The sequence below is a fragment of the Oncorhynchus nerka genome, linkage group LG20 (assembly GCF_034236695.1).
Source record: "Oncorhynchus nerka isolate Pitt River linkage group LG20, Oner_Uvic_2.0, whole genome shotgun sequence".
NCBI classification, from domain to species: domain Eukaryota; kingdom Metazoa; phylum Chordata; class Actinopteri; order Salmoniformes; family Salmonidae; genus Oncorhynchus; species Oncorhynchus nerka.
In genome coordinates, this window is record NC_088415.1 from 87,182,162 (window position 1) to 87,194,891 (window position 12,730).

The 12,730-nt window shown below is 45.5% G+C and overlaps 1 pseudogene; it reads left to right on the plus strand.

Moving 5' to 3' along the window:
* Positions 1-12,730, plus strand: part of LOC115103352 (collagen alpha-4(IV) chain-like) — an 82,943-nt pseudogene that overhangs the window by 5,107 nt on the left and 65,106 nt on the right.

Below are 12,730 nucleotides of genomic sequence, written 5' to 3' on the forward strand. Positions count from 1 at the left end.
TCACAGCTCAGCTGTTTTTTTGCAACAGGAAAATATTGCCCCTACTGTACTTAAGATAAGTTAGTGTTGTTTGCATTAGTGTTGTTTGCATTAGTGTTGTGTGCATTAGTGTTGTTTGCATTAGTGTTGTGTGCATTAGTGTTGTGTGCATTAGTGTTGTTTGCATTAGTGTTGTTTGCATTAGTGTTGTGTGCATTAGTGTTGTTTGCATTAGTGTTGTTTGCATTAGTGTTGTTTGCATTAGTGTTGTTTGCATTTATGTTGTTTGCATTAGTGTTGTTTGCATTAGTGTTGTGTGCATTAGTGTTGTGTGCATTAGTGTTGTTTGCATTAGTGTTGTTTGCATTAGTGTTGTGTGCATTAGTGTTGTGTGCATTAGTGTTGTTTGCATTTATGTTGTTTGCATTAGTGTTGTTTGCATTAGTGTTGTTTGCATTAGTGTTTGCACTAGTGTTTGCACTAGTGTTGTTTGCACTAGTGTTGTTTGCATTAGTGATGTTTGCATTAGTGTTGTTTGCATTAGTGTTGTTTGCATTAGTGATGTTTGCATTAGTGTTGTTTGCATTAGTGTTGTTTGCATTAGTGTTGTGTGCATTAGTGTTGTTTGCACCAGTGTTGTTTGCATTAGTGATGTTTGCACTAGTGTTGTTTGCATTTATGTTGTTTGCATTAGTGTTGTTTGCATTAGTGTTGTTTGCATTAGTGTTGTTTGCATTAGCGTTGTTTGCATTTATGTTGTTTGCATTAGTGTTGTTTGCATTAGTGTTGTTTGCATTAGTGTTGTGTGCATTAGTGTTGTTTGCATTAGTGTTGTGTGCATTAGTGTTGTGTGCATTAGTGTTGTTTGCACTAGTGTTGTTTGCATTAGTGTTGTTTGCATTAGTGTTGTTTGCATTAGTGTTGTTTGCATTAGCGTTGTTTTCATTAGCGTTTATGCCACCGCCCACTGGACACAGATGTCAATGCAACATGTATTCCATGTTGGTTCAACCAGTGTGTTCCCAGTGGGCTGCTGCTCATGATCTTCACTGGCAATCCAACCTATTTTTGTACCCCTAGCTAACATCCTGGTACTGACAGTTTTGGGGAATATTGATCTAGGATCTGAATGGAATTCCCCTACACCCTCAACATTTGTATGGTTGCACTCCATGTAAACAAAACCCAAATCATCCTCCTCTATAGACTTGGTCCACATCCACGGTATTAAAATCATTAATGAATTCAACTGTTAAATGTGAGTCTGGTTTAAGAGTTCACACAGGGATTGAAGCTCTGTTTTATTGCCAAATGTGTAGTGGGAGCCCTTCCTGCCTAATAACATAAATATCCAAATATTTAGGAACCCTAAACTAACATTGCTCGGTGATTGTGCAACTGACTTTCAACACAAGCTATGTAGAGGAGACAGAAAGCGTTTAGTTGATAAAAAACCCCACACAGGCTGTGAAATAAGGAGGATGGCCTAGTTTGATGAATACGACCGTGTGTAGCCCACACAACTTATGTGTTACACTATGGTTGAAAGTAGTCAAAGCAAATCGATGAAATTCAATTGCATCTTTAGGGTCTTCTGTCATAAAACATGAAAAGTTTCACAGTTCACTCTAGGGATTGGGCACCAATTTATGGAAAGTTCATTATCGATATCTGTAGCATTTTTCCATTTGATATCAAAATCATATCGAAATATATATCGGAAACACTTTTTTTTTTTAACCTCAGATTACCCCACTTGCAATGTTTGAAAACAACAACATTGCAATTGTGTAAATGTTCACTTTTTGCTAGCTTCCATGTCTCTGTGAAGTCCAGACAACTGGTTGCACATTAGGCCAGGTTGTGAATGTTCTTGGACTCTAAAACCTACCCAACAAGTTTGAATACAATGGGAAGCCCATCTACCGTTGATGCCCCATCAGCAGGCAACGAAGTATGCTGAGTTGAGAGTCTATTGAGAAGGTCTGTGTGAGGGTTTTGTGCATGCAGGAACAGTCATGCATGCTTTTTACATAATAGTGTAGGTTGAAAGGAAGGTGAAACCGTATTATGCTCATATCAATATCATATTGAATTATCCATGTTGGTGCCCATCACTAGTCTGTCCCTCTAACTGATCTCTTCAATGCCTCATTGGTTAATCTTCATGGCTGTCATAGTGTGGCAGCACCTCATTGGTTAATCTTCATGGCTGTCATAGTGTGGCAGCACCTCATTGATCATACTTCATGGCTGTCACAGTGTGGCAGCGTCTCATTGGTGTGTGTGTGTGTTTCAGGGAGAGACGCTGGGCTCGTGTGATGGCAGAGACTGCTCAGTGTGCAGCTGTCTCCCCGCCAAGGGAGCCCGGGTACGACTTTTCAATTCTCACCTCGCTCCACTGGACCCCCACAGTCCACCACTGTGCAACCATGATCCCAAGGAACCTCACAGACAGACCTGAGTCTGAAATTTTAGTGTTTTATACAGAGACTGAGCTAGTGCTCAGACATGTACAGTAGACTATTATGTATGGTACAAATGAATGTATAGGTTTTCTGAGAAACTTGATAAGAAAGTGATGTCTGCACACTTAGTAAATAAAAGACATGTAAAAGGAATGAATAGAAGCTGCGGATGAATGAATAGATTTTCCTGGTGGAAAGAGAAAAGGGTAATATTGTGCTCAGTGCAGTAGCAGGGATTCAACACATGTTTTCAGCTCATACATATCCTTGTTTTCCAGACCTGAATACTTGTATTAGTTGTCATAGCTAAGGCCTAGGCTTCAGCTCAATGCGCTAATGTGATATTGAGGACTACATACACCCAGATCAGAAGTGTGTGCTGTGTAAATCGTATCGTTACTACTTGAGCTCTCTTTTTCCTCTCCAGGGGGGCCCAGGGAAGCTGGGGAAGCAGGGGCCACAGGGCCCAGATGGCATCAGGGGCTCCGCAGGGCCTCACGGAGAAAAGGGAAAGAGGGGTGTTGAGGGACCACCTGGGCTGGATGGGAAAAATGGGGAAAGGGTGAGTGTCTGGGTGTGACTTTGTGGGTTTGACTTTGTGGGTGTGACTTTGTGGGTGTGACATTGTGGGTTTGACTTTGTGGGTGTTGGTCTGTCTTTCTCCATGTTTGTGTAGTTGTCTTTCTATGTTGTCTCTGCCTGTCTTACCTTGGGTTGACATGAGTGTATGAGAGACAGATATGCAGAGTGAGAGTCTGTGTTCTATACCTGTCATTGAGAGTGGACAGTCTGATGCCACCTTGTTTTGTATTGCAGGGTCCGACTGGTCACCCAGGATTTCCTGGTATCGATGGTGTCAACGTAAGTAAATCATCAGCGGCATCATCATCATCATTTGTCATCTGAGAATGTAAATATTATCACATAAATATGGGAGATTAGAGAAAAGAAAGATCAGATTATGGACCTGGGATCTCAAATCAAGATTCAACCCTGAAGAGAGCATGCCTCAAAGGTTTGCTACAACAACATAGATACACACAGTGGATATTTGTACAGTTCAGGCAACACACACGCACACACACACACCGATCTGTTGGCCTAATGAGACAGAAACAAAGGCTGTCCTCCCCACCCAAAACTACAAAAGTGTAGCCTGCAGTGCCGGTCTGAAATTGAATTGAATCAATGCCCATCCATGTGGAAGGCCTACTGTTTGTATTTGCTTTATTAGTCCTGATTCCTGTGACTAATCATTTGGGCTATTTAAGCTCTGAATATCAGCTACCCAACTTTATCAGAAGTTATCCTGAGCCTATTTGCAATGAGAATCTGTTTTTTTACACAGTGGGAAATGCAGAACTATTTTGTTTTTTGCTGTTTTGCTGCTCGTAAAAAATGTACGAATACAATCTTGAAACCACTGATCACACTTTGACCCACGGGGTGAAACTCCCGTACAACAGTTGAGTAGCCTGATTGTCCATTCCATATTGTCCATTTTACTTGGACCTGTCCTGTTTTTAGGATATATTGTTTGATAATATGTCATATTCACATAGAAGCAGATGTTATTTATTGATTGGGTGCCAGGTTCGCCAATTTGACCGAAGAAACGTGCATGGTGTAAAAAGTGCTTTGTCTCATGATATTGTCATACATTTGATCTCCAGCCTCTAGGCTACAGAAAGCTCCACATACTGTTTCTACCGTACGCTATAGGTCACATGATTTATATTAGATCTCTTTTTTGTGTACTGGAGCGGTGCACCTCCTCTGGAACATAATTACAAATAATTTGTAGACTGCAAACTGACCACAAGAAGCCCAAAACAGATATAATATTTGATTTAAAACATAGTCATTTCAAACTTAAATTTGTCACATTTCTTAATGGGAATACTTTGGAACAGATTTACAAAATTAAAATCACTTGGAGCTGATTTGCTGGTCTTTTATGTCCAATAATATTAATAATAATTATATATAGTACCAGTCAAAGGTTTGGACACCGACTCATTCCAGGGTTTCTTTATTTGTACTATGTTCTACGTTGTAGAATAATAGTGAAAGCATCAAAACTATAAAATAACACATACAGTTGAAGTCGGAAGTTTACATACACTTTAGACAAATACATTTAAACTCAGTTTTTCACAATTCCTGACATTTAATCCTAGTAAATGAGCCTCCCTGGCTCAGGTCAGGAAGGATCACCACTTTATTTGAAGAAGGTGAAATGTCAGAATAATAGTAGAGAGAATAATATCGTAAAATCATAAAACACTTAAAAAAAAAAAAATCAAACTTGTATCTCAAACAGACTTGCTATTTCCTCATAGAACATGCTGGCCAATCAGTGGTCTACTCTCATGATTTTTTAAAAATGACCGGTATACGCCCACAACATTCTGTTGTTGGGGTACGCCCACACCATTCCAACACAGAAAATCTGTTTTTTTAACATACTTAATTTAAACGGAAAGGTATTTCACTCATATTGTATTATAGGTTTGTTATAGCTGTAAACACTAGAAAGTTACTTTACATTGTCCAGAAAGGCTGTGATTGATATTAGAGTTTACTGAACTCTTATGGCCTTTTAGTGGTTACATATTTATGAAATATATTACAACCAAAAGGCCAGCTAACCCTAGTAAAGAACATAAAAAAACACATGTTCTTATTTATAAAGAGAAAATGAAACATACTTCATGTAATGAAGTTACAAATAATCATTTCTAGTGCATACTGTTATACACCACATGGTGGGGTGGGTGTTCATGGTGTTTACAGGGTGTTTACAGGGTGTTTACAGGGTGTTCAGGGTGTTTACAGGGTGTACTCTGAGTATCTTTCCATAACTGTGTGGTTTCAGGGTCACGTTGGTGCTGGGGGGAATCCTGGCCTGCCGGGGCTAGACGGCTGTAACGGGACCAGGGGACAGACGGGGATACCCGGTGTTCATGGCACGAACGGATTCCCTGGACCCAGGGTGAGGGCCTCCTATTAGCAACCACACCTACGGTCTGGAGATAGGGTAGACATCATATGGTCTTTACCTTCACCCACCTCCGGTCTGGAGATAGGGCAGACATCATATGGTCTTTACCTTCACACACCTCCAGTCTGGAGATAGGGTAGACATCATATGGTCTCTACCTTCACCCACCTCCGGTCTGGAGATAGGGTAGACATCATATGGTCTTTACCTTCACCCACCTCCGGTCTGGAGATAGGGTAGACATCATATGGTCTTTACCTTCACCCACCTCCGGTCTGGAGATAGGGTAGACATCATATGGTCTTTACCTTCACACACCTCCGGTCTGGAGATAGGGCAGACATCATATGGTCTTTACCTTCACACACCTCCAGTCTGGAGATAGGGCAGACATCATATGGTCTTTACCTTCACCCACCTCCAGGGTAGACATCATATGGTCTTTACCTTCACACACCTCCGGTCTGGAGATAGGGCAGACATCATATGGTCTTTACCTTCACACACCTCCAGTCTGGAGATAGGGTAGACATCATATGGTCTTTACCTTCACACACCTCCGGTCTGGAGATAGGGCAGACATCATATGGTCTTTACCTTCACACACCTCCAGTCTGGAGATAGGGCAGACATCATATGGTCTTTACCTTCACCCACCTCCAGGGTAGACATCATATGGTCTTTACCTTCACACACCTCCGGTCTGGAGATAGGGCAGACATCATATGGTCTTTACCTTCACACACCTCCAGGGTAGACATCATATGGTCTTTACCTTCACACACCTCCGGTCTGGAGATAGGGCAGACATCATATGGTCTTTACCTTCACACACCTCCAGGGTAGACATCATGTGGTTTTTACCTTCACCCACCTCTGGTCTGGAGATAGGGTAGACATCATGTGGTCTTTACCTTCACCCACCTCTGGTCTGGAGATAGGGTAGACATCATGTGGTCTTTACCTTCACCCACCTCCAGGGTGGACATCATATGGTCTTTACCTTCACACACCTCCAGTCTGGAGATAGGGTAGACATCATATGGTCTTTACCTTCACACACCTCCAGTCTAGAGATAGGGCAGACATCATATGGTCTTTACCTTCACACACCTCCAGTCTGGAGATAGGGTAGACATCATATGGTCTTTACCTTCACACACCTCCGGTCTGGAGATAGGGTAGACATCATATGGTCTTTACCTTCACACCTCCAGTCTAGAGATAGGGTAGACATCATATGGTCTTTACCTTCACACACCTCCGGTCTGGAGATAGGGCAGACATCATATGGTCTTTACCTTCACACACCTCCGGTCTGGAGATAGGGTAGACATCATATGGTCTTTACCTTCACACCTCCAGTCTAGAGATAGGGTAGACATCATATGGTCTTTACCTTCACACACCTCCGGTCTGGAGATAGGGCAGACATCATATGGTCTTTACCTTCACCCACCTCCAGGGTAGACATCATATGGTCTTTACCTTCACACACCTCCAGTCTGGAGATAGGGTAGACATCATATGGTCTTTACCTTCACACACCTCCAGTCTGGAGATAGGGCAGACATCATATGGTCTTTACCTTCACACACCTCCAGTCTGGAGATATGATGTCTACCCTATGGTCTCTACCTTCACCCACCTCCGGTCTGGAGATAGGGTAGACATCATATGGTCTTTACCTTCACACACCTCCAGTCTGGAGATAGGGCAGACATCATATGGTCTTTACCTTCACACACCTCCAGTCTGGAGATAGGGTAGACATCATATGGTCTCTACCTTCACCCACCTCCGGTCTGGAGATAGGGTAGACATCATATGGTCTTTACCTTCACCCACCTCCAGGGTAGACATCATATGGTCTTTACCTTCACACACCTCCAGTCTGGAGATAGGGCAGACATCATATGGTCTTTACCTTCACCCACCTCCAGGGTAGACATCATATGGTCTTTACCTTCACACACCTCCGGTCTGGAGATAGGGCAGACATCATATGGTCTTTACCTTCACACACCTCCAGGGTAGACATCATATGGTCTTTACCTTCACCCACCTCCAGTCTGGAGATAAGGTAGACATCATATGGTCTTTACCTTCACACACCTCCAGGGTAGACATCATATGGTCTTTACCTTCACACACCTCCGGTCTGGAGATAGGGCAGACATCATATGGTCTTTACCTTCACACACCTCCAGGGTAGACATCATATGGTCTTTACCTTCACCCACCTCCAGTCTGGAGATAAGGTAGACATCATATGGTCTTTACCTTCACACACCTCCAGGGTAGACATCATATGGTCTTTACCTTCACACACCTCCAGGGTAGACATCATGTGGTCTTTACTTTCACCCACCTCTGGTCTGGAGATAGGGTAGACATCATGTGGTCTTTACCTTCACCCACCTCCAGGGTAGACATCATATGGTCTTTACCTTCACACACCTCCAGTCTGGAGATAGGGTAGACATCATATGGTCTTTACCTTCACACACCTCCAGTCTAGAGATAGGGCAGACATCATATGGTCTTTACCTTCACACATCTCCGGTCTGGAGATAGGGTAGACATCATATGGTCTTTACCTTCACACCTCCAGTCTAGAGATAGGGTAGACATCATATGGTCTTTACCTTCACCCACCTCCAGTCTGGAGATAGGGTAGACATCATATGGTCTTTACCTTCACCCACCTCCAGTCTGGAGATAGGGTAGACATCATATGGTCTTCACCTTCACCCAACTCCCTTTGAAGCCCTTCACCCCAATGGTTCTGAACAAGAGAAATACCATAGAATAGAATATAACTTCATGATGTACAGTGCCTTGCGAAAGTATTCGGCCCCCTTGAACTTTGCGACCTTTTGCCACATTTCAGGCTTCAAACATAAAGATATAAAACTGTATATTTTTGTGAAGAATCAACAACAAGTGGGACACAATCATGAAGTGGAACGACATTTATTGGATATTTCAAACTTTTTTAACAAATCAAAAACTGAAAAATTGGGCGTGCAAAATTATTCAGCCCCCTTACTTTCAGTGCAGCAAACTCTCTCCAGAAGTTCAGGTAGGATCTCTGAATGATCCAATGTTGACCTAAATGACTAATGATGATAAATACAATCCATCCATCAAGTCTCCGTATAAATGCACCTGCACTGTGATAGTCTCAGAGGTCGGTTAAAAGCGCAGAGAGCATCATGAAGAACAAGGAACACACCAGGCAGGTCCGAGATACTGTTGTGAAGAAGTTTAAAGCCGGATTTGGATACAAAAAGATTTCCCAAGCTTTAAACATCCCAAGGAGCACTGTGCAAGCGATAATATTGAAATGGAAGGAGTATCAGACCACTGCAAATCTACCAAGAACTGGCCGTCCTTCTAAACTTTCAGCTCATACAAGGAGAAGACTGATCAGAGATGCAGCCATGAGGCCCATGATCACTCTGGATGAACTGCAGAGATCTACAGCTGAGGTGGGAGACTCTGTCCATAGGACAACAATCAGTCGTATATTGCACAAATCTGGCCTTTATGAAAGAGTGGCAAGAAGAAAGCCATTTCTTAAAGATATCCATAAAAAGTGTTGTTTAAAGTTTGCCACAAGCCACCTGGGAGACACACCAAACATGTGGAAGAAGGTGCTCTGGTCAGATGAAACCAAAATTGAACTTTTTGGCAACAATGCAAAACGTTATGTTTGGCGTAAAAGCAACACAGCTCATCACTCTGAACACACCATCCCCACTGTCAAACATGGTGGTGGCAGCATCATGGTTTGGGCCTGCTTTTCTTCAACAGGGAGAGGGAAGATGGTTCAAATTGATGGGAAGATGGATGGAGCCAAATACAGGACATTTACATTTACATTTAAGTCATTTAGCAGACGCTCTTATCCAGAGCGACTTACAAATTGGTGCATTCACCTTATGACCTCCAGTGGAACAGTAGTGCATCTAAATCTTTTCAGGGGAGGGGGTGAGAGGGATTACTTTATCCTATCCTAGGTATTCCTTAAAGAGGTGGGGTTTCAGGTGTCTCCGGAAGGTGGTGATTGACTCCGCTGTCCTGGCGTCGTGAGGGAGTTTGTTCCACCATTGGGGGCCAGAGCAGCGAACAGTTTTGACTGGGCTGAGCGGGAACTGTACTTCCTCAGTGGTAGGGAGGCGAGCAGGCCAGAGGTGGATGAACGCAGTGCCCTTGTTTGGGTGTAGGGCCTGATCAGAGCCTGGAGGTACTGAGGTGCCGTTCCCCTCACAGCTCCGTAGGCAAGCACCATGGTCTTGTAGCGGATGCGGCTTCAACTGGAAGCCAGTGGAGGGAGCGGAGGAGCGGGGTGACGTGAGAGAACTTGGGAAGGTTGAACACCAGACGGGCTGCGGCGTTCTGGATGAGTTGTAGGGGTTTAATGGCACAGGCAGGGAGCCCAGCCAACAGCGAGTTGCAGTAATCCAGACGGGAGATGACAAGTGCCTGGATTAGGACCTGCGCCGCTTCCTGTGTGAGGCAGGGTCGTACTCTGCGGATGTTGTAGAGCATGAACCTACAGGAACGGGCCACCGCCTTGATGTTAGTTGAGAACGACAGGGTGTTGTCCAGGATCACGCCAAGGTTCTTAGCGCTCTGGGAGGAGGACACAATGGAGTTGTCAACCGTGATGGCGAGATCATGGAACGGGCAGTCCTTCCCCGGGAGGAAGAGCAGCTCCGTCTTGCCGAGGTTCAGCTTGAGGTGGTGATCCGTCATCCACACGGATATGTCTGCCAGACATGCAGAGATGCGATTCGCCACCTGGTCATCAGAAGGGGAAAGGAGAAGATTAATTGTGTGTCGTCTGCATAGCAATGATAGGAGAGACCATGTGAGGTTATGACAGAGCCAAGTGACTTGGTGTATAGCGAGAATAGGAGAGGGCCTAGAACAGAGCCCTGGGGGACACCAGTGGTGAGAGCACGTGGTGTGGAGACGGATTCTCGCCACGCCACCTGGTAGGAGCGACCTGTCAGGTAGGACGCAATCCAAGCGTGGGCCGCGCCGGAGATGCCCAACTCGGAGAGGGTGGAGAGGAGGATCTGATGGTTCACAGTATCGAAGGCAGCCGATAGGTCTAGAAGGATGAGAGCAGAGGAGAGAGAGTTAGCTTTAGCAGTGCGGAGCGCCTCCGTGATACAGAGAAGAGCAGTCTCAGTTGAATGACTAGTCTTGAAACCTGACTGATTTGGATCAAGAAGGTCATTCTGAGAGAGATAGCGGGAGAGCTGGCCAAGGACGGCACGTTCAAGAGTTTTGGAGAGAAAAGAAAGAAGGGATACTGGTCTGTAGTTGTTGACATCGGAGGGATCGAGTGTAGGTTTTTTCAGAAGGGGTGCAACTCTCGCTCTCTTGAAGACGGAAGGGACGTAGCCAGCGGTCAGGGATGAGTTGATGAGCGAGGTGAGGTAAGGGAGGAGGTCTCCGGAAATGGTCTGGAGAAGAGAGGAGGGGATAGGGTCAAGCGGGCAGGTTGTAGGGCGGCCGGCCGTCACAAGACGCGAGATTTCATCTGGAGAGAGAGGGGAGAAAGAGGTCAGAGCACAGGGTAGGGCAGTGTGAGCAGAACCAGCGGTGTCGTTTGACTTAGCAAACGAGGATCGGATGTCGTCGACCTTCTTTTCAAAATGGTTGAAAGTCATCTGCAGAGAGGGAGGAGGGGGAGGGGAGGAGGATTCAGGAGGGAGGAGAAGGTTGCAAAGAGCTTCCTAGGGTTAGAGGCAGATGCTTGGAATTTAGAGTGGTAGAAAGTGGCTTTAGCAGCAGAGAGAAAGAGGAAAATGTAGAGAGGAGGGAGTGAAAGGATGTCAGGTCCGCAGGGAGGCGAGTTTTCCTCCATTTCCGCTCGGCTGCCCGGAGCCCTGTTCTGTGAGCTCGCAATGAGTCGTCGAGCCACGGAGCGGGAGGGGAGGACCGAGCCGGCCTGGAGGATAGGGGACATAGAGAGTCAAAGGATGCAGAAAGGGAGGAGAGGAGGGTTGAGGAGGCAGAATCAGGAGATAGGTTGGAGAAGGTTTGAGCAGAGGGAAGAGATGATAGGATGGAAGAGGAGAGAGTAGCGGGGGAGAGAGAGCGAAGGTTGGGACGGCGCGATACCATCCGAGTAGGGGCAGTGTGGGAAGTGTTGGATGAGAGCGAGAGGGAAAAGGATACAAGGTAGTGGTCGGAGACTTGGAGGGGAGTTGCAACGAGGTTAGTGGAAGAACAGCATCTAGTAAAGATGAGGTCGAGCGTATTTCCTGCCTTGTGAGTAGGGGGAAGGTGAGAGGGTGAGGTCAAAAGAGGAGAGGAGTGGAAAGAAGGAGGCAGAGAGGAATGAGTCAAAGGTAGGCGTGGGGAGGTTAAAGTCGCCCAGAACTGTGAGAGGTGAGCCGTCCTCAGGAAAGGAGCTTATCAAGGCATCAAGCTCATTGATGAACTCTCCGAGGAACCTGGAGGGCGATAAATGATAAGGATGTTAAGCTTGAAAGGGCTGGTAACTGTGACAGCATGGAATTCAAAGGAGGCGATAGACAGATGGGTAAGGGGAGAAAGAGAGAATGACCACTTGGGAGAGATGAGGATCCCGGTGCCACCACCCCGCTGACCAGAAGCTCTCGGGGTGTGCGAGAACACGTGGGCAGACGAAGAAGAGTGCAGTGTTGTCTGTGGTGATCCATGTTTCCGTCAGTGCCAAGAAGTCGAGGGACTGGAGGGAGACATAGGCGGAGATGAACTCTGCCTTGTTGGCCGCAGATCGGCAGTTCCAGAGGCTACCGGAGACCTGGAACTCCACGTGGGTCGTGCGCGCTGGGACCACCAGATTAGGGTGGCCGCGGCCACGCGGTGTGAGCGTTTGTATGGTCTGTGCAGAGAGGAGAGAACAGGGATAGACAGACACATAGTTGACAGGCTACACAAGAGGCTACGCTAATGCAAAGGAGATTGGAATGACAAGTGGACTACACGTCACGAGTGTTCAGAGAGTTAAGCTTACGTAGCAAGAATCTTATTGACTAAAATGATTAAAAATGGTACAGTACTGCTGAAGTAGGCTAGCTGGCAGAGGCTGCGTTGTTGACTAAGTAGGCATTGGCTGCGTTGTTGACACTACACTAATCAAGTCGTTCCGTTGAGTGTAATAGTTTCTACTGTGCTGCTATTCGAGCTGGCTTAGCAGTGTTGATTACGTTGATGTTGCTAAAAGAACGACAATAGCTGGCTAACTAACCTAGGAAATCGCTCTAGGCTA